General features: G+C 46.1%; 1 protein-coding gene across 1 annotated transcript in view; it reads right to left on the bottom strand.

Annotated features, from left to right (window-relative positions):
- The window catches only part of LOC146197306 (uncharacterized), a 525,739-nt gene extending 500,338 nt beyond the window's left edge, over positions 1-25,401 (bottom strand). Inside the window, exon 1 of the mRNA XM_084599121.1 lies at positions 25,201-25,401. The gene's annotated coding sequence lies outside the window, so the exon portion shown is untranslated. The remainder of the gene's footprint in view (positions 1-25,200) is intronic.
- Between the last annotated feature and the right edge of the window lie 823 nt (positions 25,402-26,224).

Here is a 26,224-nt window from a genome sequence, read left to right as displayed (position 1 = left end):
ATTATCATTAGTAGTAGTAGTAGTAGTAGTATAGAGGAAGACTCGTTTCACTAAGTTGGCACTGAATTGAACAGCCGAATTAACTGGCTAAATATTATCTTCACAGTTTTAATTAATAATAATAATAATAATTGGTTCACAGGAAGGGAAAGGCGCAGTATCTGTCACACTTGTGTCTGTGGACACCAATGGATGAAGGTGAGAAGAATTGGTTCACAGGAAGGGAAAGGCGCACAAACAAAAGGGAGGAAAAGAGAGAGGAGAGCCGTAGCGGAGGGCTACGGAGTAGTTCAGGTGTCCACAGACACAAGTGTGACAGATACTGCGCCTTTCCCTTCCTGTGAACCAATTATTATTATATTATTAATTAAAACTGTGAATATAATAATTAGCCAGTTAATTCGGCCGTTACCTAAAGACAATTCAGTGCCAACTTCGTAAAACGAGTCTTCCTCTATACTACTACTGCTAATAATAATAATAATATTAATAATAATATTTAGCAGAGAAATATTACTGTGTATTATTATTACTTAGTAGTAGTAGTAGTAGTAGTATCCTCTATACTACTACTACTACTAATAATAATAATATTTAATATTAATAATGTTTAGCAGAGAAATATTACTGTGTATTATTATTATTTAGTAGTAGTAGTAGTAGTAGTAGTAGTAGTAGTAGTAGTAGTAGTAGTAGTAGTAGTAGTAGTAGTAGTAGTAGTAGTAGTAGTAGTAGCAGTATTATAGGCTCTGTCAAGCTAGTGCCGCGTCCAACATGACGCCGATTGAAAACGCATGCGCCGCTAATCGCTAGGCTGCTCGGCTCCTGGGGGCGGTAGATGCTAGTCGGAACAGCCCGCTTTCTTAGTCTCTTCTGTCGTTTTGTCCCTTGCGGAGCCACCGTACCGAGCAAACCCAAATACGCACCCCGGCGGGGTAGCCACCTCTGCTGCCTCGTGCAGACAGAAGAGAAAATAGAGAAGAAAGAAAAGGAAGAGGAAGAGAAAGACGCGCGCCGCAACAACAGCCGTCGTCCACCACCGAAGCGGTGGCGGGTGCAATGACGGCCTACAACAGATAAAAATTCGGTGGCAGGCTAGCCCCCGCCGCAAGCGGCGGTGACCTACCTGCCCCAGCCCCATCAGGCCACCTGCATGGTATACGGTTAGAGCTGTGCGAACACAGAAACCGTGAGGGCTTCGCGGTTTTATGAGGAGTTTGATATTAGGTTTTGGTTGTTGTATTTGGTTCCTATATAACTAACCTTTATAGAATAAAAATTCGGTTTTTAGGCAGCTTTTGTGTCGTCCCTTGTTTCTTCCACTTCGTCTCGTGTCCCCGCGTTGCTTTACGATGAATCCTATCCAATTCGCCCAATTTTCTCTTCTCGTTAAAGAGGCAAGCAGTTCAATAAATCATCCGCAGCGTGGCTTTGTATTAGCTGGTGATTCGGTTTTGATCACGGTAGCACGTCTCCGGCCAGTAAGAGAATCCATCATGAGCTTTCCACATCACCTATTTTCTGGTTTCCTGAAGATTTCTTTCAGACACTTATAGCCGTAGTCTCTAAACTACCGTTCCAGCCACATGTGGGAGCCTTGAATCAGAAGTCGATTCAGCAACGCAGTCGTTGATGAGATTAGTTTGTCATTGTCCGACCTTTGTGCGTTGGCCATCCATATCAGCCACGAGACAATAGTTAACATGGCGCTTGGGGTTACCTTGTATTGGGGTCAGCACAGCAGGAGCCTCATAACATCGCCTCATAAACATTTGCTACCGGTGACATTCTTTAGGTTGGGAGAAAGAAAAAAATAATAATTGCGCCCTTCCCCGCAGCTATAGTTGACAGGACAAGGCCGTTAGCTCACGTTGTTCTTAATTGCCCGTCACCATTATTCCACCATTTGTACCTACAGGCAATTGCAAAGTTTCAGAACAAATAATCAAAATATAATATGACGCAGGAAATGCAACCCATCATGCACACATGACAGTGTATGACCACAAAGCAAATGTACATGACATTTCACTATTTTTCCTCGTCTGTTGTCCTACAATACCTGTTTTGCGAAAATAATTGCGACATCGACTGGCAAATTCTCGCGATGTCTTATAGTCCCAGGAAAAAAAAAAAAAAAAAAGAACTAATTTTTAAAAGCTTCAAATTTAGAAGCAGCTTCTTTAATATGATTTACATGATACAGAGGCAGGCTTAGAAAAATAATTCCCGAGATTTTTACCAGTGTGAGAGGGGAATTTCTTTAATATGATTTACATGATCCAGAGGCAGGCTTAGAAAAATAATTCCCGAAATTTTTGCCAGTGTAAGAGGGGAATTTGTCCTCAAAACAGTCTACTTCCCCATCCTTTCTACGTTCCTGCCTTTGTTTTCAAACTATGGGCTTCCCTCTAGACTTCGATTGCGGCTACTTTCCTTGGCATCCTCTGTGACACGCGCCGGTTGTGGGAGACCACCATAAAACCACTCCAAATAATTTCAGGCTATAGACTTATTAGATGAACTCCTGGGAAACATACTGTATAGGTCTCATGACTGACTACTCTTTCTGCTGTTCCATAAGTAAAGCCTTCTACAGATTAGCAGACACTTGTTAACATTTTGCCAAAGGAATGAAAACTGAAGCAGTAGCGTAGGTGCGCCGTCGGCGGCCTGAATTTCTCCTCTCATTTAGCAAAGTGAAACTGGAGGCTACAATGCGCCCAGTTATCGGGGTAGCGTGTGGGGCGCCTCGTTTGGCCGCTGATTAACGACTCACGCGTCCCGGGAAACGGAAGCGCGGTTCGTGTATCCACCAAACCACGCCTCGCGGTCCCCCCAAGTTCACTGCACCAACGGTTTCTCTATAAAACACGTGAGAGAAACAAGATCATAAGAGCGGATGGATGTAGGTTGCCAGAGCACAGAGCGGATGAGCCCAACTCGACGCTGGCCTAAAGCACAGCACAAGCCACAACGTTAGCAGTTCTTGGGCCTCCTCGCTCTGAGAAATGGGCCGCGACCGCGGACCGCACAAGGGTGGGAGACGGCCTTGGAGAGCGAGCGCGATATTAGCAGACTCAAAATTTATGACGGATCTGAGTACGTGTAGTTCCCCGCTTCCCTTTCATCCGCCACCCCCCCCCCCTCCCCCCCGCACCCAACTTTTCTCAACAGGGTTGCTATAGCCACCCGCTTCTTCCTGTTCCTTTTGGTGTTTCTTCAAGATTCGCAAAGATTCGTAGGTTCGTGGCGGGCTATAGACAACATGTTGCCGCCTGCCGAGCAAGTGGCCTTGCCCGTTGCGGTAATTGAATGACGAAGGGGGCGAATCGACGACTTGTTGGGACGCTTTGTGGCAGCAAAGTTTTTACGACCGCCACGCAGCATGGGAACAGCTCGCCTTTAATTTAAAGCCTCTGAGCAGCTTTCAACCACCCACTGAACAAGTAACCTAGACCTGATACGCAAAGTATTTTTTTTTCTCAGTTTTTCCCTCCCTATGTTTTCTCGTTTCCTTTCTCTCCGTACCTTTGAAACTTTTTGCTGGCGCTTTACTTTTTTTTTTTTTTTTTCATCAGCCAGCGACAGCGAGCAAGACACGGGTTAATAAAATTATGAATGCGCGTACGTCCTTGTGTTTACCGAGACTGCGCGGCCTGCTCCTTCCGCTTTCGAAGCAAACACGATGGCAGCCGAGTGCTTTATTGCCCTTCCATTGTTTCCTTTTCGCAATGGGGCCGCCCCAGAACTGCGATCGTGGAGCTTGGAATTTCTCTCACGGAAGGGATCGCCCTTCCGCGCTTTCTCAAGAACGCGACCGCTGCTCTATGTGTTTTTCCCTCGCGCGTACAAGGCGGGGCTGCTCGTCTGGCTCTTCAGTAAACAAGGCCTCAAGGGTGCGGCCTTTCTCGCTCATGAAGACAGAGGCACGCGCGAGCAGCTGGGTTGCGTTTTTGTCGAGCAGTCGTGTCCCACGCATGTTGCGCGCTGCTGCGGCGACGACAGCGCCTTAATTCGGAAAGAGGCGCAATTAGCGAGCCGCAGCAACGAGCCAAAAGACGCATGCTCACATTTTATTGCTGGCTCAAAGCCGCATTGCGATGTGGTCCCGCCCCCCCCCCCCCCCCCCCCTATTTTCTTCTCTTCTCTTTCTTTCCATCAATCTCTCTTATTTTGTTCTCTCTTCTTTTTTCCCGCAACCTACTAAACCGGGTATCAAGAAAGTGCGAGCCTACACAGCCATGTAGTGATCGCCATTTACACAAGGTCATGACATTTTCTTTTCACTACTAAAACTGTCAGAATCATGTAAGTACAGGCGTTACCGCCACTTAACTCTCCTCGTCTTTTTGTAGGGCGTGATATGATAAACTCGAAAGCAAAGCCTTCAATTAAGACGAATTAAAGTCATGCTCTATCGCAATCATTGATATCCGGCGCAATTACATATGTAGCATACTGCAAGACAAAGGCCCCTGCTATCCAAGTATCCCTGATCTTCGCGAGCTCTTTCACCCGAAACATTTAGGAGTTGGACTTTTCGCTTTATAATGCTTCCAAAGGTTGGACATTAGTTGGGTAGCATTAAGGGTTTCTCAGCCGAACAGCCGTTTCCTGTCAGTTTGTGCGCTCTATCCGCATTTGACAGAAATAAATAAATATTGCAGCGACTGCAATGTGACTGAATTTTGAATACGCGGCGAAGCGGACAGATCACCTTAGCGGCGTCCACTGCACCAGAATACTACGCCGTGTCGTATGTTTTCCTTATTTGCTTGAAAGCCCGATATAAAACTCCGACCGGCTTCCATAGTCACCAGGTCGCAGCCACCGACCCCATCATAGGTATAGTCAAATAGTCAAAAAGCCTAAAATAAATGTGCGAGAAAATCCGCATCGAACCAGAGGTTATTGAGGCAAAACCAATTGTCCATACTTTTAAAACTGTGCCCACACATCAAACTTCCAGTAGACACGCATGAACGCATCAAGCGATGGTACCCCAACGAGGTTATAAAGTGGTCAAATTGTGGCCGTATGTGTGGTAGTAGAGAGACTGGAGTGGTGTCTGATGATTAGTTTGGTTCGTACGCGTAAAATTGCTAGTCCAAATCTACTCCAACTATGATGTGGTAGTAGCACATTCGAACTTTGAGAGGTGCAAAATGGTCACAATTCGCGCCGGGTAAGAAGGGGGGGGGGGGGGGGGGGGTGTATTTTGGGAGCCGCTGGTCGTAGACACATGCTGGTGGTACCAAACGATTAGTCCCGGAGGCGAGATTGCGATGGACGGTAACTCCAATAGAATAGTGTGTGGGGCGAAATCCAGGTTCTTCCGGCGCCCCATAGATGGCGCTGTACTCGATGCCGAGGTCTTTATATGGTGCTTTATATGATAAACCTGGAACGGAGGATACAAGACAGTAACCTAGGTATTAACCTGTCATATAGATTAGGTGGAAAGGCGGTAGAGCAGCGCCTCCCCGGTTTGATGTATGCAGACGATATTGTGCTGCTAGCTGAGAGTCTGGAAGAATTGCAAACTCTAGTTAAGTATTGCGGAGACGAAGGGGACGCTCTAGGCTTCAGTTTCAGCGCAGTTAAGTCGGGTCTGATGATTTTCAACGGCTCAACTGATCAGGGTCTTAAAATACAAGGCCTTGAAATACCTAGAGTAGCAGAATATAAATATCTGGGGGTATGGGTAAACGAAGGATTGGCATACATTGGAAAGCATGAGCAATCACTTAAGGCCAAAGGGCGAAGGAATGCCGGGATAATGAAGCATAAGGCATTGTGGGGATACAATAGGTATGAGGTTTTGAGGGGTATTTGGAAAGGAATTATGGTGCCCGGACTTACTTTCGGAAATGCGGTTTTGTGCCTAAAATCAGAGGTACAGTCGACATTAGAAACAAATCAGAGATCCGTTGGACGATTAGCACTAGGTGCCCACGGCAAAACTACAAATGAGGCGGTACAGGGAGATATGGGCTGGGCATCTTTCGAAATGCGGGAAGCTCAGAGTAAAATATTATATGAGGAACGCCTGAGGAAATTGGACAGTAACAGATGGGCAGCTAAAGTATTTAAATACCTGTACCTAAAAAGCGTTGACTCACAATGGAGGAAAAGAACTAGGAAACAAACTAGTAAGTATGCTAGTAACAAGGAAGGAGAAATAAAGAGCATTAAGCAACAGGTGAAAAACACAGAAGGTAAAAATTGGATAAATTCGATGGAAAAGAAACAGAGTGTGGAATTATACCGCAAGTGGAAAATGCAGATCAGAAAGGAAGATTTCTTTGATAACTCAAGAGGCAGTGCCCTACTTTTTGAAGCTAGATCAGGGTGCCTTAGAACACGCAGCTACAAAAAGAAATTTAACAATGGAGATGACACATGTGCTGTATGTGGAAACTCCAGTGAAACAATTGACCATATTATACTCGAATGTAATAGTATCCATCCGGAAATTGGTGCAGGCGAAATCACTGTTCCTGAAGCTCTGGGGTTTAGAGATAACAGTGGCCGGGTGAATAAACCGGCGGTGGAAACTAGCAAAAAACGACTGGAAGATTGGTGGCTTAAAAGCAGAGAAGTGACATAATGTTAGTAATGCAGGAACAAAATTTAATAAATAGAATGCTGGTTTAGTTACCCATTCTAAATCAATAATTAAGATATAGGGAGAAAAATGAGCATGATAGCTACTGCTACCACCCCGTTTCAAAGGAGACGCTCCTATATTCCATCCATCCATCCAGGTCTGGTCTGATGATTTTCAACGGCTCAACTGATCAGGGTCTTAAAATGCAAGGCCATGAAATACCCAGAGTGGCAGAATATAAATATTTGGGGGTATGGGTAAACGAAGGATTGACATACATTGAAAAGCATGAGCAAGCACTTTGGTCAAAAGGGCGAAGAAATGCCGGGATAATGAAGCTAGCATTGTGGGGATACAACAGGTATCAGGTGTTGAGGGGTATTTGGAAAGCAATTATGGTGCCCGGGCTTACAAATGCGGTTTTGTGCCTAAAAGCAGAGGTACAAGTCGACATTAGAAATAAATAAGAGAGCCGTCGGACGATTAGCATTGGTTGCCCACGGTAAAACCACAAATGAGTCGGTACAGGGAGATATGGGCTGGACATCTTTCGAAGTAAATATTATTTGAGGAACGCCTGAGGAAACAGTACAGTAACAGGTAGGCAGCTAAAGTATTTAAATACCTATACCTAAATAGCGTCGACTCACAGTGGACGAAGAAATAAAAAGCGTTAAGCAACAGGTGAAAAACACAAAAAGTAAAAACTGAATAAATTCTATGGAAAAGAAACCAAGTATTGAAATATAAGTGTAAAAGGCTGATTAGGAAGGAAGCTTTCTTTGATAACTCAAGAGGCAGTGCCCTACTTTTTGAAGCTAGATCAGGGTGCCTTAGAACACGCAGCTACAAAAAGAACTTTAACAATGGAGATGACGCATGTGCAGTTTGTGGAAAATACACAGAAACAATTATCCATCTTATACTCGAATGTGATGGTATCCATACGGAAGTCGATACAGGCGCAGTCACTCTTCCTGAGGCCCTGGGGTTTAGAAATACCAGTGGCCGGGGGAATGAACCTGCGGTGGAAGCTAGCAACAAACTATTGGAAGATTGGTGGCTTAAAAGCAGAAAAGTAACATAATGTTAGAAATGTAGCAAAAAAAATTCAATAAATAGAATGATGGCATAGATAACCGATCTAAAACAATAATTAAGATATAAGGAACAAAACTACCATGATAGCTACTGCTACCACCCCGTTTCAACGGGAACGCTCCTATACTCCATCCATCCGTCCATTCCATCCATCCAGGTGCATCGAGGCATCCTATGCCGAGGTAAAGCTGCTGAGGCCCATGAGCTAACCCATGAGCTAACGCTCTTTCACTTCAACGTCTATCAGACAGTGGCGGCTTTTTTTGTTTGTTTGCGAATTCCCGCACAGTCGAAAAGTGCAACCCCTCTAGGCTATATTCCACCAATCTACCTCATCTCATCGTCCCACATGAGCTTTTGCCGTCTTCCGTTATGTTTTCCTTTCTTTTAAATTCCACCTGCTAATCCAAAGCAGAACAATATAGCTATTCACTGCATCACATGTCCCGCCCAAGTTCATTTTTTCTTCCAACTTCAGGACAGAGATAGCCCACACGAGTTTGTTCTCTAATTCACATTTTCCTCTTCCCCTTTTTGGGAGATATACCCCTACTGCTTCAGTTTTAACAGCTCACTATGATGTTTGTTATCTCGAAGGCTTTTGGTCAGACTTCAAGTTTTTCCTCTCAATACCTGAATATAGAAGTGTTAGATACTTTTTTTTTTTTTTTTTTTTTTTAAGGATATCGGGAAGTTATTGCAAGCCAAGTGCGTACACCCAGTTTTAACACATTGTGCAATGTACGCTCGGCGCGTCAATCTTCGGTTAGAGCACACTGCTGACAGGATACTTTACTTAGAATGTGCCACAGAAGTATGGCATATAAGTCATGTTTCTGAAGCTAGTCGACGCCAAAGACCCCAATTTTAAGTTGTTTAAAAGGACACTAACGGATAGGAGAAATTCGAGCATACTCTTTTTCCTTATCGCGTCCAACTATTTGCTGCCTTCGGACGTCTTTTCCGCACAGAGATAGTCACTCATGCGAGTGGCGCGTGCGAAGGTTTCAGCCTTGACGGGAATGCGATCGTTTTATGGCTGATAGCTCCTGCGACAGCGAGAAGAGCTCATAGTATATACTTCCTGTTGTATCTTCCCTGTCCGTTACTTTTACGGCGCCGTTGTTTAACTGAACAGAAAGAGAAATAAGTGCTGCTTAAGCAGTGCTTGAGAGAGCTAGACCTATAGGTCGAAAATGGGGTTTCTCTTCTTCACTATCAGGAGTGGATCGGGAAGATGGCGCTTTTTACACACGCACATGCGCACATACACGTGCAAAAAAAAAAAAAAAGCTTTCTGGAAGGTTGTTATCTATTGCACCCGTAGGCAGCCTCGCAAACTGTAAGACAGGTAAGAAGCAAATAATATATCGGGGAAATAAGGGTGTGGTGGCAGGAACAGGAGGAACGGTTTTGGGTTGCCTTGGTGAAGAGCGAAGCCATCAAAGTAGGTTGGGTGCGCCAGTGACCTTGAATGGAGAGAACAGAAGGGACTGTTCTCAGTAGCGGTGTACTCGTGTTGAAGGAGGAGGTTGCGTTTGAAAGACGTTCACATGCTTTCAATTTTGCGTCTTTACGTAGTTGCCGGCTCCGTCCCACAAAGTGGAATACACTTTGTTCCCGCTTTTGTACTTGGTTACGAACGGTGCCTTTGTTATAGTGCTGTAACACGTAACTGGCGGCCTTGGTTGCTGGTGTGGTGTCCGCTTGCATCGTACACCTTCAGCCGATGCCGGAGCCGGTCGCAAACGCTGGTAAATGCGTGCAACTTCCTGGGTAAGGGGCGTAAGTTGAAGGAGATCATATCGTGTCCAGATGACCGTCGGATGCCTTATGAAACACATCTGAATGAATTACATATAAACTACACAGCGTACATCCTTTGCCAAAAGTACAGAGTCCAAGAGGTTGTCTTCTAAGTCGCGCAGTCGAGTTGCTGTAGCCCGTGTCAGCAATACGTTTCGGATGAATGAGGACGAGAGTTCCATTCTTCTTGACATATGAAACGCTGGTATAGTGCTTAACGAGATCCACGACATCTTGGGTTCGTCATCTTTGGCAAATGGTGTGCTTTATTATACAGATGATCACTTGACTTCATAATCGAGAGACCCACATTCTTTCTTGTCTTCAATTTACGCGTTAGCGCACATGTCTAATGGTTGCGCATCTTCAGGGTTCACACTAACTTTTTAACCAAGCTTGCCTTACATCTGTTATTGCTGACGCCACAGTTTATTTGCGCGCTTTTACAGCACCACCGGTGTAACTTGACGCATTTTTAAAAGCGTTGTCGCTAGAACAGTGCCAATAGTTGGCCTGAAGGAACGAATAAGATACCCGGGATCATGGCATAGAGAGCACAATTAAGCTTCTCGTCGGAGAGTTTGCGAGCAATGTGCACTAATGCACCACCCTGTTATGAAACATTCCAGGTTATGCAGTTGGTTAACAGCGTAGTCTCCTCATCTTTATTTTTTTATTACTTGTCAATAATTGCTATTAAAAATAAAAGTTCTTGCTTCCTTATTCCTTCGCGTTCGTCGCCCTGTTTAGAAGCAAGCATGGTTGACCGAGGGGTTGGTTATATATAGCTTGTTGTAGCCAAATAAATTAAAAAAAAAAACACTCGTAATTTTTTGCTTTTGAAGCTAGTGAAAAAGCAAGGGCTGCAAGACTAAAAGAAGATGAAGAAAATGCAGGTACTCCCATAAGCGATGCTGGCACAGAAATGCAGCTCTAAGTTTGCCTTTGATTATGCACTGTGGCTATTCTTACGGGATATCTCATCGAAGTTAATGCATTCCGTTTAGGCTTTCTTCGTCATGTATCGCTGCTTCGTGCTCTTAACTATGCATGGTCCTGTGTGCCGTGCATGTTATATACGTGGTGGTCACGTACTCGTCTGGAGAGCACAAATTCGGGTGCCCTTCTCATAAATGGTGTCGGGAGATACTTGCGTGCAATGCCTATAAAAAGTGCTTCTTCGTTATCCAGTAAAAGGCCGATGACTCCGCGATCTATCGCACAACCACCTCATAAACAGAAGCATTATTATATGAACGGCATATCACTGTGCTGGCTTTCACGGAAAAAATAAAAGGAAAGGAAGCCCTAAAATACGGATTCTCGCTGCCCCTTCCTCCTCTCTGCGCCCTTCGTCCGTTCCACACCCATCCGCCCTGCTTTCTCATCCTCCTGCTGCGATCAACCTTGCTCCGCCGAGGCACCGCGCGTCCTTAACCTGTCCGCCGCCCGCGTAGGCCGGGCGCGTCTTTTCTTCGCTCGTCGCAGTTTTACATAAGCCTTTGTACGAAGCTTCCGACTGGCCCGGTTCGAAGGTTAACTGCCGTGCACTCCCGCCGACAGCCCTTCTGCGCTAAAAGCGAGAGTACACAGGGGAAGAAAAAGAATGGGCTGGTTGATGCGCGAGCGGCCGAGGAACATCTTCGCCGACTCTGAGGTCGCGAAAAAAAGGCGAAAAGAGTTTAAATAAGAAACGGCCTCTTGCGCTTCCTTCCTTCCAACTTTTCTCCGCACTATCTTGAGGGACGTAAGAACAGACGGCGCAGAGGGAGGAATACTAAAAAGAAATTTTCAGCTAAAAATAACAAGAAATGATAAAAAGATATCAGCGCGATAACAAAGAGCAAAGCTAGTGGCCCGGTCGGAGCTTTACATCAGCGATGTAAAGGAAGGAGCGATGCGAGAAAGTTAACATTGAATCGAGACGTGAAATGTCGAGGGGCCGCAGAGGAAGAGGAAGAGGAGAAAGAATCAAGCACGGCCGAACGTGTAAAAGATGAAAACGGACTCCAGTGAAGGGAAGGAATGAAGCGTAGCGTTCCTCGGCTGACGTTGATGCGTGATCCGTCAAGTTTGATAGCCAGTTCGTGGAAAAAGCTTCGCGCGTTTCCGTAGGCACGACGGAGACGGTTGAAATAAAAAAGAAGCGCGAGAACAAGAGGGGGAAGAGGCGTAAGTTTGGGCTCAGCGTATGCGAAGTCTGGTGTTTCGTGGAGCGCGAGAGGTAAGCAAGGCAGCAGGCAGAGCTGTGTTGGAATGTGTGAAGGAAATAATAAGCAGTAGGTGAAGAGAAAGCCAAAGAGTTGCGTTGCTCTGGCGCGCGGGCGCAGTGCAAGCAGCCTTTGACGGTGACAGGAAGCGGCGGCCGAGGGGAGTAGCCGTCCTTCGGGGAGTGTGCAGGACGTGACCTTCGCATAAACGCCTACTCCTCGCGTACATGCGCCAGTCACGCGTCGCCGACATGACAGAAAGTGATTTTCAGCGCTCTCAAGACAAGGATCAAACACCGCGTGTAACAGAAGAAAATCGCGCGGCGCTCTCGCCTACGCCGCCCGACATGGACTTCAGTGCTGCTTCGTTTACGTCCACTTTTGTTTCCTGTTTCTTTTCCTTTCCGCTCAGTTAATATATCTAGCGTCAATCTTCTAACGTAGTTTGGCTTGGCCAAACCTGCTTATAAGGCTATTGTCGTTGCCACCAATGCTGGCGACCGTGACGATAGTGTTATTAAATTTTACATCTATTTAAACTCACTGCGCACGTGCGTGGCTTAATTATAATATATTTATGAAAAGAAGGTTGTAAAGTAAACGAGGCGCCTCACGGAGAATGAATGCTCGTTTTGATTCGTACAATACTGTATAGCTAGGGGGGGGGGGGGGTCAAAAATGTACATCCGCGCCGTGATATTGCAGTGGTTAGGGCGCTCGACTGCTGTGCACAAGGATGAGGGATCGAATCCAAACCACGGCGGCTGCTTTTCGATGGAAGAGAAAAACTAGGCTCCCGTATGCAGTGCGATTTCAGTACATGCTAAAGAACCCCAGGTGGTCGAAATTTCAGGAGCTTTCCACTACGGCGTCGACCATAGCCGTCAAACCCCATATACCAACCAACCAAAAAGTCACAAAAATTCACTACAGTCGTAACACAAGTATAGTATCTCGAAACAAAAAAAAAAAGAAAAAAAAAAAAACGAAACTTGTACCTGATGCAAGGTCCTAGAACTAGCGCCCAGTCACACGCATGTAAGACTCCGCGAAGAAACTTTTCCCACACAGAAACGATTAAATCAGCGGCAAAATAGACTTTCTAAAAGAAACTTAAGCTAAGCAGACCTTTTTCCTTATCTGCGTCTTCAATAAAAAAAACGAAGGGTCCAACTGCGCTATGCGGGGAACATTATTCACATTCGTGAAACCCGTCTTCGACATGGCCGACAAGCGGCCACGCATTCCAAAGCTGCCAAATTACTGCCCAAGAGAAGATATGCACTGCTATTTTGATGCTGTGGTCATAATCAGCCAGCAGAAACTTTTCACTCCATTATCGGACAAAGGTTTACCCCAGCGATCTCTGTTTATCATTTTATTTAGTTACTTAATCATTTATTCATCCTTCATCTCATACTCTACTGATGCCCTGAGGCAATAAATATCGACTAAAAAAAAATCTCTGTTTATCTTGTTTTGCGCTAACTCTGAGGAACAAAACTCGAGGATTCGTGACCATAACTAAACATAACCTGTTTATGTCAATGAGAGCGACATATTTTGTACACACCACGTGCCGAGGCCAAGCTCGATTGTATTCCATCAGCTTCATCAAATTACCACAAACACGCGTTTAATTTTACACCCGGATCTGCTCTGCATGCTCTCTCTCTCTATTGAATCCCAGAAAGGGACAGAGTGGACGAGTTAAACTCGGCCAGCGTCCAGAAATTACCTCATTCTAGCGAGAAAGACTGTTTCCAGTAAAAACAAGCAGTCAAAGATGTTTTGTAGGCTTTAAACGGAAGTTAACTAAACAATATAAAGTTGCATTTATCATCTACTGATTCCTCAAGCATGGCCTCCGAGATCACTCCCACGCGGAGGTGATCTCGGAGGCCATGCCTCAAGTAAGCTGAGTGTGTCGACAGAGTTTTCTTTTTTTTTTTTTTTTCTTATCAATTCCAGAGGACAAGGTGTACGCCGTCATCCACATCAAAACGCTTTGAAGTGGTCTGGTTCGATGTAGAAGTTAACTTTTTGAATCGAGAGGGGCTGGGGGTAGGGGGGCGGGGAGGATTAATGTTATTTATTAAGCTACAACTGTTTCTTGTGCCACAAGACATGCGTCGACAAACACGTAGATCCCTAGAGTCGATTTCAATAAAGTAAAAAAGCATTGAATGCCAGTTGTCATTAGTGTCCGTTCAAAGCTGAGCGTGACGTTTATCTCCATGTTACTATAGCAACGGCTTCAGTTTCATACTTCATGGTTTATCATCTGTTCTGCACATATGCCTTATGACTTTCTGTGTTTACGCTGGTAGCTAGATGAGATAAAGAGAAGGAGGAGAACACAGAAATTGCGAAGAGGCTAACTGGCAAAAATAAATGAAAAAAGAAATGGTTTGCTGCTTTGCACTGGAGGAAAAGCGATGGAGGAATATGAAGGTGGAGGCGAAAAGGACTAAAATGGGCAAAAGGAGTCAGTAGGCAAAACGCCTACTGCAATGTCACAATCAGTCGTGCAGGCCCGACATTCTCAGAAACGGAGGAGTGTCTTACAGGCATGGAGGAAGGAACGCTGCCCCTGTCCGATATTCTTTATCTCCGTCAGCGGGGTCAAGATCTCCATTGCCTGGCGTTGAGGGCACCTTTCGGCGCTGTTTTCGGACATTCACAAAGAATATGTGAAATTGTTTCCTTACTGCCACAGATGTATACGTCGCATGCGTGGTTATCTTAATTGAATAAAGTTTATTCACTCACTCACTCAGCCATGCAAATATATCTGTTAAGCTCTTGAGTTACAAGAACAAGATAAAATCACATGTATACTTATCCCACCGGGGTGGCACAGTGGTTACGGCGCTCGACTATACTGCTCCCAAGGACGCGGGATCGAATCCCGGCCTCGGCGGCCGCTTTTCGATGGAGGCGAAAAGCAAGGCGTCCGTGTGCTATGCGATGTCAGTGCACGTTAAAGAACCCCAGGTGGTCGAAATTTCCGGAGTCCTCCACTACGGCGTCTCTCATAGCCTGAATTGCTTTGGGACGTTAAACCCCACAAACCAAACCAAACAGGTACACTTGTAGCTTCCACCAAATAAGACCGATCACCGAATCTCGCGCATTATCTGCTAAGATATTCCGATATATAGGTGGCCCCAGAAAAAAAAAAAAAATGTGAAATGCATCGCGTTCTTTGCGGCTTTCCCAGGGATATGTCCTGAACTGAACTGCTCTTGTTAAGGTATAGTTCGACGCTTTCTGTTTCACTCGCTTAATGGTTCCTTTCTTCTTCTTCTTTTTTTTTTTTTTTTTTTTTTTTTACACCTGTTTGTCTGGAACCGGGAACGGTTATTACAGCATATTATAAGCTCTTTGCTTCTTTTCCTTCACGCGCTGCGAGAAAACCTTAGCTTTCAACACGAATGTACACACTTGTCCTACCGAAAGGAAGAAAAAAAAATCGTTCTCAGTGGCCTCGTAAATCATAACTTTCGGAAAACCTCGTGAATAGATTGCGGCCACCTTCCGTATATAAGTAGAAGATGCTCGAGCAAAAAGAAATGTATGTACAGACTGCACAAGCGCTGAGCATATGCTGCTCTAGCCCTCCAGCCACGCTATTTAGGTCTTCAAAAGCAACTGGGCGCCGTATTACATGCGCGACCGCGATTTCTGCTGACTGCGGAAGAAAACGCTTTTCACAGCTTTTCGCTACGCGGCATGTGCGGAAAGCAGTCCTTACTTGAAGCAGTGGCCGCGTGAACTTCTTTTTTTCTTTTTTTTTTAAGTGTGATTGGTTCTTTCCTTTCCAAGTGAGATGAAAACGTGAGCCTGACTCCTCACGCACGCGAAATAACGCGAACAGCGAACACAAGGACATGTAAGAGAGTAGTTTCTGCAGTCACGCATACATTTGCGATCGTTTTCTCAAAATAGGGAAGTTTGGCGTGAGCCGTAAATCATGGCAGCGCCCTGAACACGGACCTTTGTGCGCGAAAAGCGGTGACAACCAGGCTTTAATGCTGTGCGCAGCTGCATATGAGAAGCGTGCACGCCGTAGTCTGTAAACGATGTTGTGACTGGCGAGGGCGTGGAGGAATTTGGCCGAAGTTATTTTTCTTTTTCATTTGTTTGTAAACTACAACCCCCCCCCCCCCCCGCCAACGAGCGCACACTCGCACGCAAACACACACACACACACACACACACACACACACACACACACACACACACACACACACACACACACACACACACACTGTCGTGACGCTGGGGCTATGTCGACCCGGCCTTCACTTGGTAGCGTGCAGAGACTCGGGGTTGAAGTAGGATTGAATCCTCGAAGTTGGTGAAATATGTACAAGCAGGTTTAATGGCACTTTGGGAAAACTTATTTACAAGATTATTTACAAGAAAATGAAGGGTACATCAGCAAAATGACAAGCGTTAAGAGTTCATAGCGAGAAGCGACTGGATGAGCCGTTTACCCAGGGCCCAGAGCGACATTTCGTGCTCTGCAGCGTCCTTAAAACCCCCTATGTCCAGCCCCTCTCTGAAGATGCTGACCAACCAAATCCAGGGCACGCCCCTCAGGTATCGGCATCCAATCGAACACATCACTGCACTGATGGTCTGAAGCACTGACTGGTCCGGCATTCATTCGTTGGGCGTGATCACTTGTTGGCGGGAAAAGCTTGAGAACGGCGAGGAGAGGAGGTACATTTCTATTCTTCAGCAAAGAAACCACAGGCTGGTTCTGACAAGTGGTTTTACTTCTCAGAAACCCGAGTGCACGTGGCGCCGCATCCGCTCCCAGCATTGTCCGTTTTCGACAATTGCAAATCTTTCCTGCATTCCTGGGAAATCACTTAATGGCTGTATGCGTCATGCTCCTTTCTTGTCCTGCACGTCAGCGGACATGTCACTCTGTCGTCTACTTTGAAAAGTAGACATTCCTCACTGGACGATAGCCCTTCTCGACTGGAAGGGTGAACAAAAGAAAGCACTTCCTGCTATTTCCCGCAGGGGGACGTTTCTTTGTGTTTTTCCAGACGTTCTCTTGACAGGGTCAATTTGGCATTTGCAGGTTGTCCACAAAGCAAAACAGGCTTACAAAACAGGATTCCTGGAAACAGGCTCACTTAGAGCCATTGGACCATCACCACATATTCACAATACTTTTCCATGCCCACAGGCGAACAATAGAGCGCGCAAATGCGGATGCACGGTCGTAACAGCCTCCTCCCCCGCCAGAAGAGTCACGGAGGGCAGCAGTCGCCGCTGCTGCATGAAGAGACGACTTAATGGCCTGCACGTGAACGCTTGAAGCTCGCTGTTGCTTGTCGCGTTGTCTCGATTGTTGTAGGCCAAATTGCTCGAGCTGTCTGAAACTCAACCACATGTCGAAGCAAGCACTCGGCTCCCGTCTGAAGAGACCAGGTTAAAAGAAAACTGCCATTGTTGTTCGAGAAAAGCCCACTCTCAAGACGTTCGGGACCCACGTATTCCTAGAAAACCAAACGTGCTGCTTTACATAGCCACACATATACAAGCGCACGAAAAAAAACAAACCTGATTATCAATTTGGATACATGGTGAGGAACATCTCGGACCGCTTAGAAAGAGCGGCTAAGCGCGTCCGCATTCCCATTTAACTTCCCCTTTTTGTATCTTATTTCAAAATTGTACTGCTGTAAAATCAAGCTCCACCTAAGAAGGCGACTGTTCTTCGATGTCGCAGTTTGCAGCCAAGCCAGGGGACAATGGTCCGTCTCTACGGTGAATTTGGCCCCTCCAAGATAGCACTGCAATTTTTGAATGGCCCATACAATGCAAGCGCACTCTTTCTCTGACGCGCAATAAGCCCTCTCTCTAGAACTCAGCTTTCTGCTCAAGTAGAGCACGGGGTGCTCATTACCGTCGTCATCTCTCTGGCAGAGAACAGCACCTAACCCTCGATCACTGGCATCACACTGGACCGTGAATTCTCGGCCATAGTCTGGAGCTCGCAATACCGGACGGCTAATCAGCACAGCCTTCAGGTTTACGAAGGAGGCTTCCTTTTGTTCGTCCCAGACTACATTTGTCGGTTCTGTCTTGCGGAGAGCGTCGGTCAGAGGGCTGGCCAAAGCTGAATAGTTAGGGATGTAGTGATTGTAGTATCCAGTCAGACCTAGGAATGCTCGAATTTCCGTCTTCGTGCTCGGCCGCGGGTAGTCTGCTACCGCAGAAATCTTAATCTCGCTGGGTTTCCTGAAACCTTGACCTACATTGTGACCCAAGTAGTCCACGGTCGCCCTTGCCAGGCAACATTTCTCGGCCTTTACGGTTAGTCCAGCTTGACGCAAAAGGCTCAGTACAGCTCTTAGATGTACCATATGGTCCGCCCATGAGTCGGAAAAAACCGCAATGTCATCTAAATAAGGCACTGCGAATGTTTCACACCCCTTTAAAACCCTATCCATGAGTCGGGAAAAACAAAATGGAGCATTTTTGAGCCCGAAACTCATCATTGTTGGCTGGTAGCTGCCCGTCGGAGTGACGAAAGCCGCGTATCTGCTGGCGCGTTCAGTGAGCGGTACTTGCCAGTATCCTCGAGTAAGGTCCAGCGTAGTCACATATGCCGCTCTACTGACCTGTTCTACTCTCTCCTCAATATTCGGAATAGGATACACTTGATCCCTGGTGAGAGAATTTAGCTTTCGGTAGTCTACCACAGGCCTAGGGTCTTTACCTGGAGCTTCTACTAAGATCATAGGCGAAGCATAATCGCTTTCCGAGGGTTTTATTACTCCCAATTCCAGCATGCGAGTTACTTCCCTATCCAGAATTTCTCTTTGCCTTGGAGAAAATCGGTAGCACCTTGATCGCACTGGCACGTCTGAAGTCAGCTCAATATCGTGCTCAGTCAAATCAGTTCTGCCTGGCCTGTCCACGAAGCAGGCCTCAAACTCTGTTATTATCTCGCCCAGATCGGACAGCTGGGATTTCTTTAGTTCTCCTCTCTGCTCCGTCTTTTTGAGAAGCTCCTGAGCGTTGCTTCCTTTTCCGCTGAGGCAAATCAAGTTATCCCCCATCTCCTCGGGAAGGTTTAACGTTAGATTTACCACGGCTTCCTTCTGCACATAAGGCTTCATAAGATTGCAATGATAAATGCGCACTGCTTTACGCCTATCGGGGATTTTCACTGCGTAGTTAGTGTCAGAAAGCTCTGCAACGACTTTAGCAGGTCCTTCCCACTGTACTTCGAGTTTATTCTTGGGATCATTGGCTTGCTCCATAGCTAAGTCCTCTCGGGTTCCACTTAAAAGTCTCGTGAGATTACTAGACACTGGCGGCAAGAGGTTACTTTCAAGAACGTCCTCATTCCGTGTCTTATCAAGCTCACTTTCATGTTGACTTATCTGAGATGCCTCGCTCTCAAAGTTTTCTGGCCCGCTATTTTCCGCATTTACCACTGTTTTAACTGCCGTTTCCTCCGCTGTTGATTTTTCTGAAATGAGCAGTGTAGCTAGTTCTCGCGCCTTTGAACGTGTTAAGGCCTGCACATCTCTGTCTCCGAAAATCAGAAGGCAAGCTTTGACCTTCTCGTAGTTGTCCGCGTCCTCCTTGTTTAGCCGCGCGACAACCTCCGCTGCCTCGCAGGGCAGAACCGTCAATAATCTCTGAGACCACGTGTCTCGCTGGAAGGACAGTTCTTCGCAAGTTCGCTCAAAGTTACCCAGATACAGACCGATATCCCCTGATATCACATATGGCTGCATGTACTTTGACATCTTGAAATCTGCCTCCTTGTTGAGAAGAGGTACCGCTAGCTGGGGACAATTGCCCGACCTCTTGCTCAACTCTAGTTCTAATTTCCGGAGCTCAATTTCTTGGTCCAGCTTTTTTGCTTCTCTTTCACGCTTCTTTTCCTCTTTTTCCCACTCACGTTCGCGCTCCCTTTCCTCTTTTTCCCTCTCAAGTTCACGCTCACGCCTCTTTTCCTCTTTTTCCCGCTCTTTCTGCTGTCTGAGCTGCTCCTTTTTTTGACCGATGAGGTTCCATGCTTCACTGAGCTCCTCATCATCGGTTCCCAGATTAGTGATTGCCTTTATAATCAAGGGTTTTCGTGCCAAACCACTTGTATCAATTCCCAATTCCTCACACAATTGCAACAGTTCCGGTTTCTGCAGCTTTTGGAGGTCCATGATCGCTCCGAGTGTCGGCTACTTCCAAAACAACAGTGCAAACTACCAAACCTAAAGGCGTTTCAACACTTTTTACCAGTTCTAAAATCTAACCCTGTTCTAGAACCTGGTCCACATCAGAAGAAAAGCCAAGCACTCACCCACACATGCGATCGATGTTCCGAGCTGCTTTCTTGTTGGCCGATTGTTGCTCCTGCTTGTTGCTTGAGATGCCACCTCCGATCACTAGATGTTGTGGCTTGCAGATTCTGATCCACCTCCAATCACCAGATGTTGTGGCTTGTAGATTCAGATCCCACCTCCAGTCATCAGATGTTGTGGCTTGTAGATTCAGATCCACCTCCAATCACCAGATGTTGTGGCTTGTAGATTCAGATCCCAACGCTGGTCACCAGTTGTCGTGACGCTGGGGCTATGTCGACCCGGCCTTCACTTGGTAGCGTGCAGAGACTCGGGGTTGAAGTAGGATTGAATCCTCGAAGTTGGTGAAATATGTACAAGCAGGTTTAATGGCACTTTGGGAAAACTTATTTACAAGATTATTTACAAGAAAATGAAGGGTACATCAGCAAAATGACAAGCGTTAAGAGTTCATAGCGAGAAGCGACTGGATGAGCCGTTTACCCAGGGCCCAGAGCGACATTTCGTGCTCTGCAGCGTCCTTAAAACCCCCTATGTCCAGCCCCTCTCTGAAGATGCTGACCAACCAAATCCAGGGCACGCCCCTCAGGTATCGGCATCCAATCGAACACATCACTGCACTGATGGTCTGAAGCACTGACTGGTCCGGCATTCATTCGTTGGGCGTGATCACTTGTTGGCGGGAAAAGCTTGAGAACGGCGAGGAGAGGAGGTACATTTCTATTCTTCAGCAAAGAAACCACAGGCTGGTTCTGACAAGTGGTTTTACTTCTCAGAAACCCGAGTGCACGTGGCGCCGCATCCGCTCCCAGCATTGTCCGTTTTCGACAATTGCAAATCTTTCCTGCATTCCTGGGAAATCACTTAATGGCTGTATGCGTCATGCTCCTTTCTTGTCCTGCATGTCAGCGGACATGTCACTCTGTCGTCTACTTTGAAAAGTAGACATTCCTCACTGGACGATAGCCCTTCTCGACTGGAAGGGTGAACAAAAGAAAGCACTTCCTGCTATTTCCCGCAGGGGGACGTTTCTTTGTGTTTTTCCAGACGTTCTCTTGACAGGGTCAATTTGGCATTTGCAGGTTGTCCACAAAGCAAAACAGGCTTACAAAACAGGATTCCTGGAAACAGGCTCACTTAGAGCCATTGGACCATCACCACATATTCACAATACTTTTCCATGCCCACAGGCGAACAATAGAGCGCGCAAATGCGGATGCACGGTCGTAACAACACACACACACACACACACACACACGCACGCACGCACACACACACACACACACACACACACACACACACACACACACACACACACACACACACACACACACACACACACACACACACACACACATTTCTTGTTCTAGAAGCAAACTTCCTCCGGAGTTTTTAGACTTTTTGTCTTCCCGCTACCTCATTTGTTCGGTTTACTTTTTTGATTGTAATAGCAGTTGCTCATATTGCTGACATAAACGTCTGAACAGACTTCAAGTAGCCTTTGACCAAACAGTACTGCCACAGTAAATCATCGTAAAAAAAGCAGAATTAAAAAAAAAAAAAAAACTCCAACCGCCCGACTATTGCTCATACATGAGTACTACACAGTTCCGCCACTAAGACTCGCGTGCGCCTATCAGATCCAGCAGCAGTATACACTTCTTCAAGATATAACAGGCGAAGTGAACAGGGCTTTGCTGTTTTGCGATGTCATGAATGTGATTAAAGTAACTTTATCGTGGCTGCAGTCGGTTGTAACTTTTTGCTGGACTTTACTAGGTAAAGCAGATAAAACGCATCTATGATCCTAAAAATTATTCAATTACCTAAAACTTACGGGCATCGTAGTTCGACCTCGATTGCGCGCACCACAATTGGAAACTCGCAGCTTTCGTGCTTTGGTGCCGTAGTCGATCTGAGATGGCGACCGCATATAAAAAAGACTCTGTCAACGACCAGCTTGGCCGCGCAATAACAAGTTCCCTTGACTTCGCTATGAAATCGCGTCGTTTCATTAAATGTGAGCACCTAAGTTTAGACAAACACTTTGTATTGGCCAGTGTAAAACAAAGAACCGATGACAGAGTGGAGATCGTCGGCCTATGTGTGCAAATATCCGCCGTGCTGCAGCGGACCCGCACGTGATGGTCGGCCGCCTCCAGGGCACATTTAGCAATGTCAAGATCTCCAGCGCTGGATGTTCCTGAATGACAGGAAAGTCAAACAAATGCGAGCACGTTCCGGATCTATAAGCAAGCCTTTGTGAAATCATTGCGTGACGCTGAAAGATACAATGTCTCGCGATGTCTTTGCTTTTAGCCGCCACCTGCATTTTGAACGCCGTACCATTTAACGTGGTCATCCTTCAGTCGAGCGAGAAACGTCACTGTACGTACTTTTCTGAGCAAACTTAAACTTTGAACGCTGAAACGGGGCTCTGTAAAAAATAAAAATAAAAAAAAATAAAGAGAACCGCGCTCAAATGCGCTCGTTATGATACGCGAAGGCAGCGCACACGAAATGAAATACACTCTCCTCTCGCCGCTCTCGTCTCTTCCCTTTATTGACAATTTTATTTTGCGAACCATGAAACAAGAGCGTTAGTACGAGCACCATTGCGAAAGCATGAAATGCAGAGAGGAAGAAACAAAATATAGGCAGCTTAACTGCATAGCATGGGCTACACGCAAAACATATCCGCAGCAGTTGTGAGTAATTGAGAAGTGAGTGGTGTCAATCGATAGAGGGTGACATAATGTTGTGTCCGAAAAAATAATTAGGCATATAAGTTAATTAGGTATTTAATTAGAGGAAAAAATATTAAAGTAATGGCGAAAATGGTCTCATTACCAATGGCTCGGCGCCACATTTGATGAAATACTAAAGTAGTTAATTAAATCAGTCAATTAAGTTGACGTCAAGGATGGGACGTCACGCAACCGGAAGTAGAGCCGAAAAAGGGCATAGAAGCGGATTGGCGCGCAATTTTAAAGTACCGAAGACTAAAATGGGCAAACAAGAAGTTAATTAATGTGACGCAGAGGATGTGACGTCACGCAACCGGAAGTAGAGCCGTAAAAGGGCATAGGAAGGGATTGACACGCTATTTGAAAGTCAGAAAAACAACATTCGGCGAACGTTGCGGTTGGATTACGGCTGCAAAAAAAAAAAAAAAAAAAAAAAAAAAAAAAAATTAAGAGCACTGCAGAATCTGCATTAGAGTAATGCTAAAGCACGGATGCTGCTGTTAGTTGCTTCTTGTTGCTTCTAGTTGCTTTATTCACCTCTTGTTTACTCATTTCAGTTTTTCTGACTTTCAAATAGCGTGTCAATCCCTTCCTATGCCCTTTTTCGGCTCTACTTCCGGTTGCGTGACGTCACATCCTTGACGTCAACTTAATTGACCGATTTAATTAACTACTTTAGTATTTCATCAAATGTGGCGCCGAGCCATTGGTAATGAGACCATTTTCGCCATTACTTTAATATTTTTTCCTCTAATTAAATACTTAATTAACTTATATGCCTAATTTTCGGACACAACATTATGTCACCCTCTATCGATTGACACCACTCATTAGCATCTACCACTTCTCAATTACTCACAACTGCTGCGGATATGTTTTGCGTGTTTTGCCTCTAAATAATTGGCCAATTAACTTATTAGACTATTTTTTCGGACACAACATTTCGTCACCCTCTATCGATTGACACCACTCATTAACCTCTACCGCTTCTCAATTACAACTGCTGCGGACAACGTTTACATTTTTGGCTGTAATTATTTATCTAATTAACTTATTGGCTTAATTATTTTCCGGCAACAACATTACGTCACCCTCTATCGACACCACTCATTAACCTCTACCACTTTTCAATTACAACTGCTGCGGACACGATTTTGCTGACAAAACCTGCGGACGCGATCTGCGGACACGGCCTGCAGAGTGGTTTGCGGACAGCAATCTGTGAACATAGCGAAGTAATGCTTTCGCATTAATAAACAGAGCTATAATGGCGTCGGAGTCTTTAATTAGGAAAGGAAGATGGTCTTCCTGAAAATTCCACGAGCACACGACTATCGACAGCGTGCGATTGTTTGACAATCATTTCTGCACCCAAACCTAATTCCTCTTCATGCTGCTGGAACTATAGGAAAGTAATGGAATGATACTTTCTGGGCTTTTATATCCCAACACACACTAAAAAGCACGCAGCAATGCTCTGGAGTTTCAAAGCGATAGCGTGAAAGACCCCGTTGTCCATAAAATCCGGCGCCAGCGTTAATTGCCTACTTTGTGGGCGAAACATAACGGCCATGACAGCTCCGGCAGGTGGTAACTGGCAGGTAGTAACTGGCAGGTGACATGGTCGAGCACTGATAGGTCGTATGGTTATGCGACGTCCTGCTACCACGTGGCATGGTTGATTTGGCGGGAGTTGCCAAATCGGACTTCTTAATACAGATGGAATGAGGATATCGAAATCCTCAGCCTCTCAGGATCCTTGCATTCCGAGTCGAGACGTGTTACCTCCAGGCGTACTATTGATAAGTTCGTGCGGCTCGGTTAAGCGAGGCTTTATATGTATTTCGCGTGGTGCCTCACATAATACAGTACCTTACGACTGTGCAGATAATAGAGCCCATCTGAAGGTATTATATAAGAGTTACAACGTGCATGTATTCTAGGATCCGCAAGAAGGAGCTCGGATGGAAGTTTTTTTAACGCTGTCACCCAACATGCTCTCAAAAGCGGAGTTTACATGCTATAGATAGGAAAGGGCCTTCCGAGGTGTCTTCACAACGTCGTTCAGTGACCTTTACGGCCACAGGCTGAAATAAGGACGACGACCTTACTATCATATATAGTGGTCCCTCGACGGGGCTTGGTCACGTGGGAAGCCCTCAGTGTTGTATTTGTGCACGGCTGCTGTCGTTCTTGGATACACACAGAGCGAAAAACGTGGACGAAGGAAATGACGAAAGAACAGAAAGCTGTATATGCACACACGTGCTCGGGCTATGTGTTTTCGAGATGGGACACCGATAAGAACAACCGTTCATCCTTTATAGGTGTCCTGGCTATCCTGTACAAAGGACGGAATACACATATGCTTCACTCACATTTGTGAACTTGCTCATTCCTTCTCCTCCTTATCCAGGGGTGACCACGGCTGTAAACACTGGCCGCTGGTTGAGCCTTGACCACGGTGGGACGAGGCGGTGAAGGCCGCGGCGCGGGCTCCGGCCAAGCTGCGCGCCCTCACTGTGTACCTGGGAAGGCGAGCGACCGGCGCCCTCACCCGGAAGCGAGGAGCGCGCGAGAAGCGGTCGTCGCGCCGACCAAGAGCGGGATGAGGACTCTCACTTTCCGCAAATTTCGAGCATCGACGCAAGCGGGGCTGCCCTTTCTGGGCGTCGCGTTATCGCAGCCGCCTCCGCTGTCGCCGCGCTAAACTGATAAACGGCGCGCAAAACGACACCGGTCAGGGAAAGGGTTGCCGAGGCGGAAGGAATGAGTGTGCGGCAACGACAAACATACAAGTAACGAGAAGGGAGAATACATTGCGGAGCCGTCGTCACGGAAGAGGGGCCGGCATGATTGTTGCGTCCACAACACGCTAGTGGGTTCTTAAAGAAAGCAGGGAGCGCAGTAACAAACTTTCAGACAAACTCTACGAAAGGTTGAAGGGCGGAGTCTTATAACAAACACTGTCGGAATTTCCTACTCTTTATAACGCCTTATATGCGTACGCTGATAGCAAACGTGCGCGGTTTGTACAGGTCTAAAGGTCGCGCTTGCATTTAGGGGCACCGCGTTAAGATCAACTCAGGTTCCTGGATTACAAATACTCTTTAAGGCGGCCAATCTTAGGTATAAGTGGTCCCAACTTATGCGGTATGGTGACTGTTCGAATAAAGAAGCAAAAGTCAATACCTTTCAACCTGACAGCATCGTCGGGCTTTCGCACACTTAAAGTATTTTCGCTTCACTCAGTTCTGTGATTCAGGTTGAATATCAGCGGGCAAATGCACCTGTCCATATTTATCTCTTTAATTTCCTTCCTCCCACTGTTTAGATTGCCTGCATAACTCGCTCAGCCACTGCTTCTAGCACTATCCACCAAGCTTCTTCCCAGACCGATAT

The sequence above is a fragment of the Amblyomma maculatum genome, chromosome 3, assembly GCF_055883805.1.
Source record: "Amblyomma maculatum isolate TAMU_Amacu chromosome 3, ASM5588380v1, whole genome shotgun sequence".
Taxonomy (NCBI): domain Eukaryota; kingdom Metazoa; phylum Arthropoda; class Arachnida; order Ixodida; family Ixodidae; genus Amblyomma; species Amblyomma maculatum.
The sequence above is the reverse complement of the archived record's forward strand: the minus strand, read 5'-3'. Positions and strand labels throughout refer to the sequence as shown.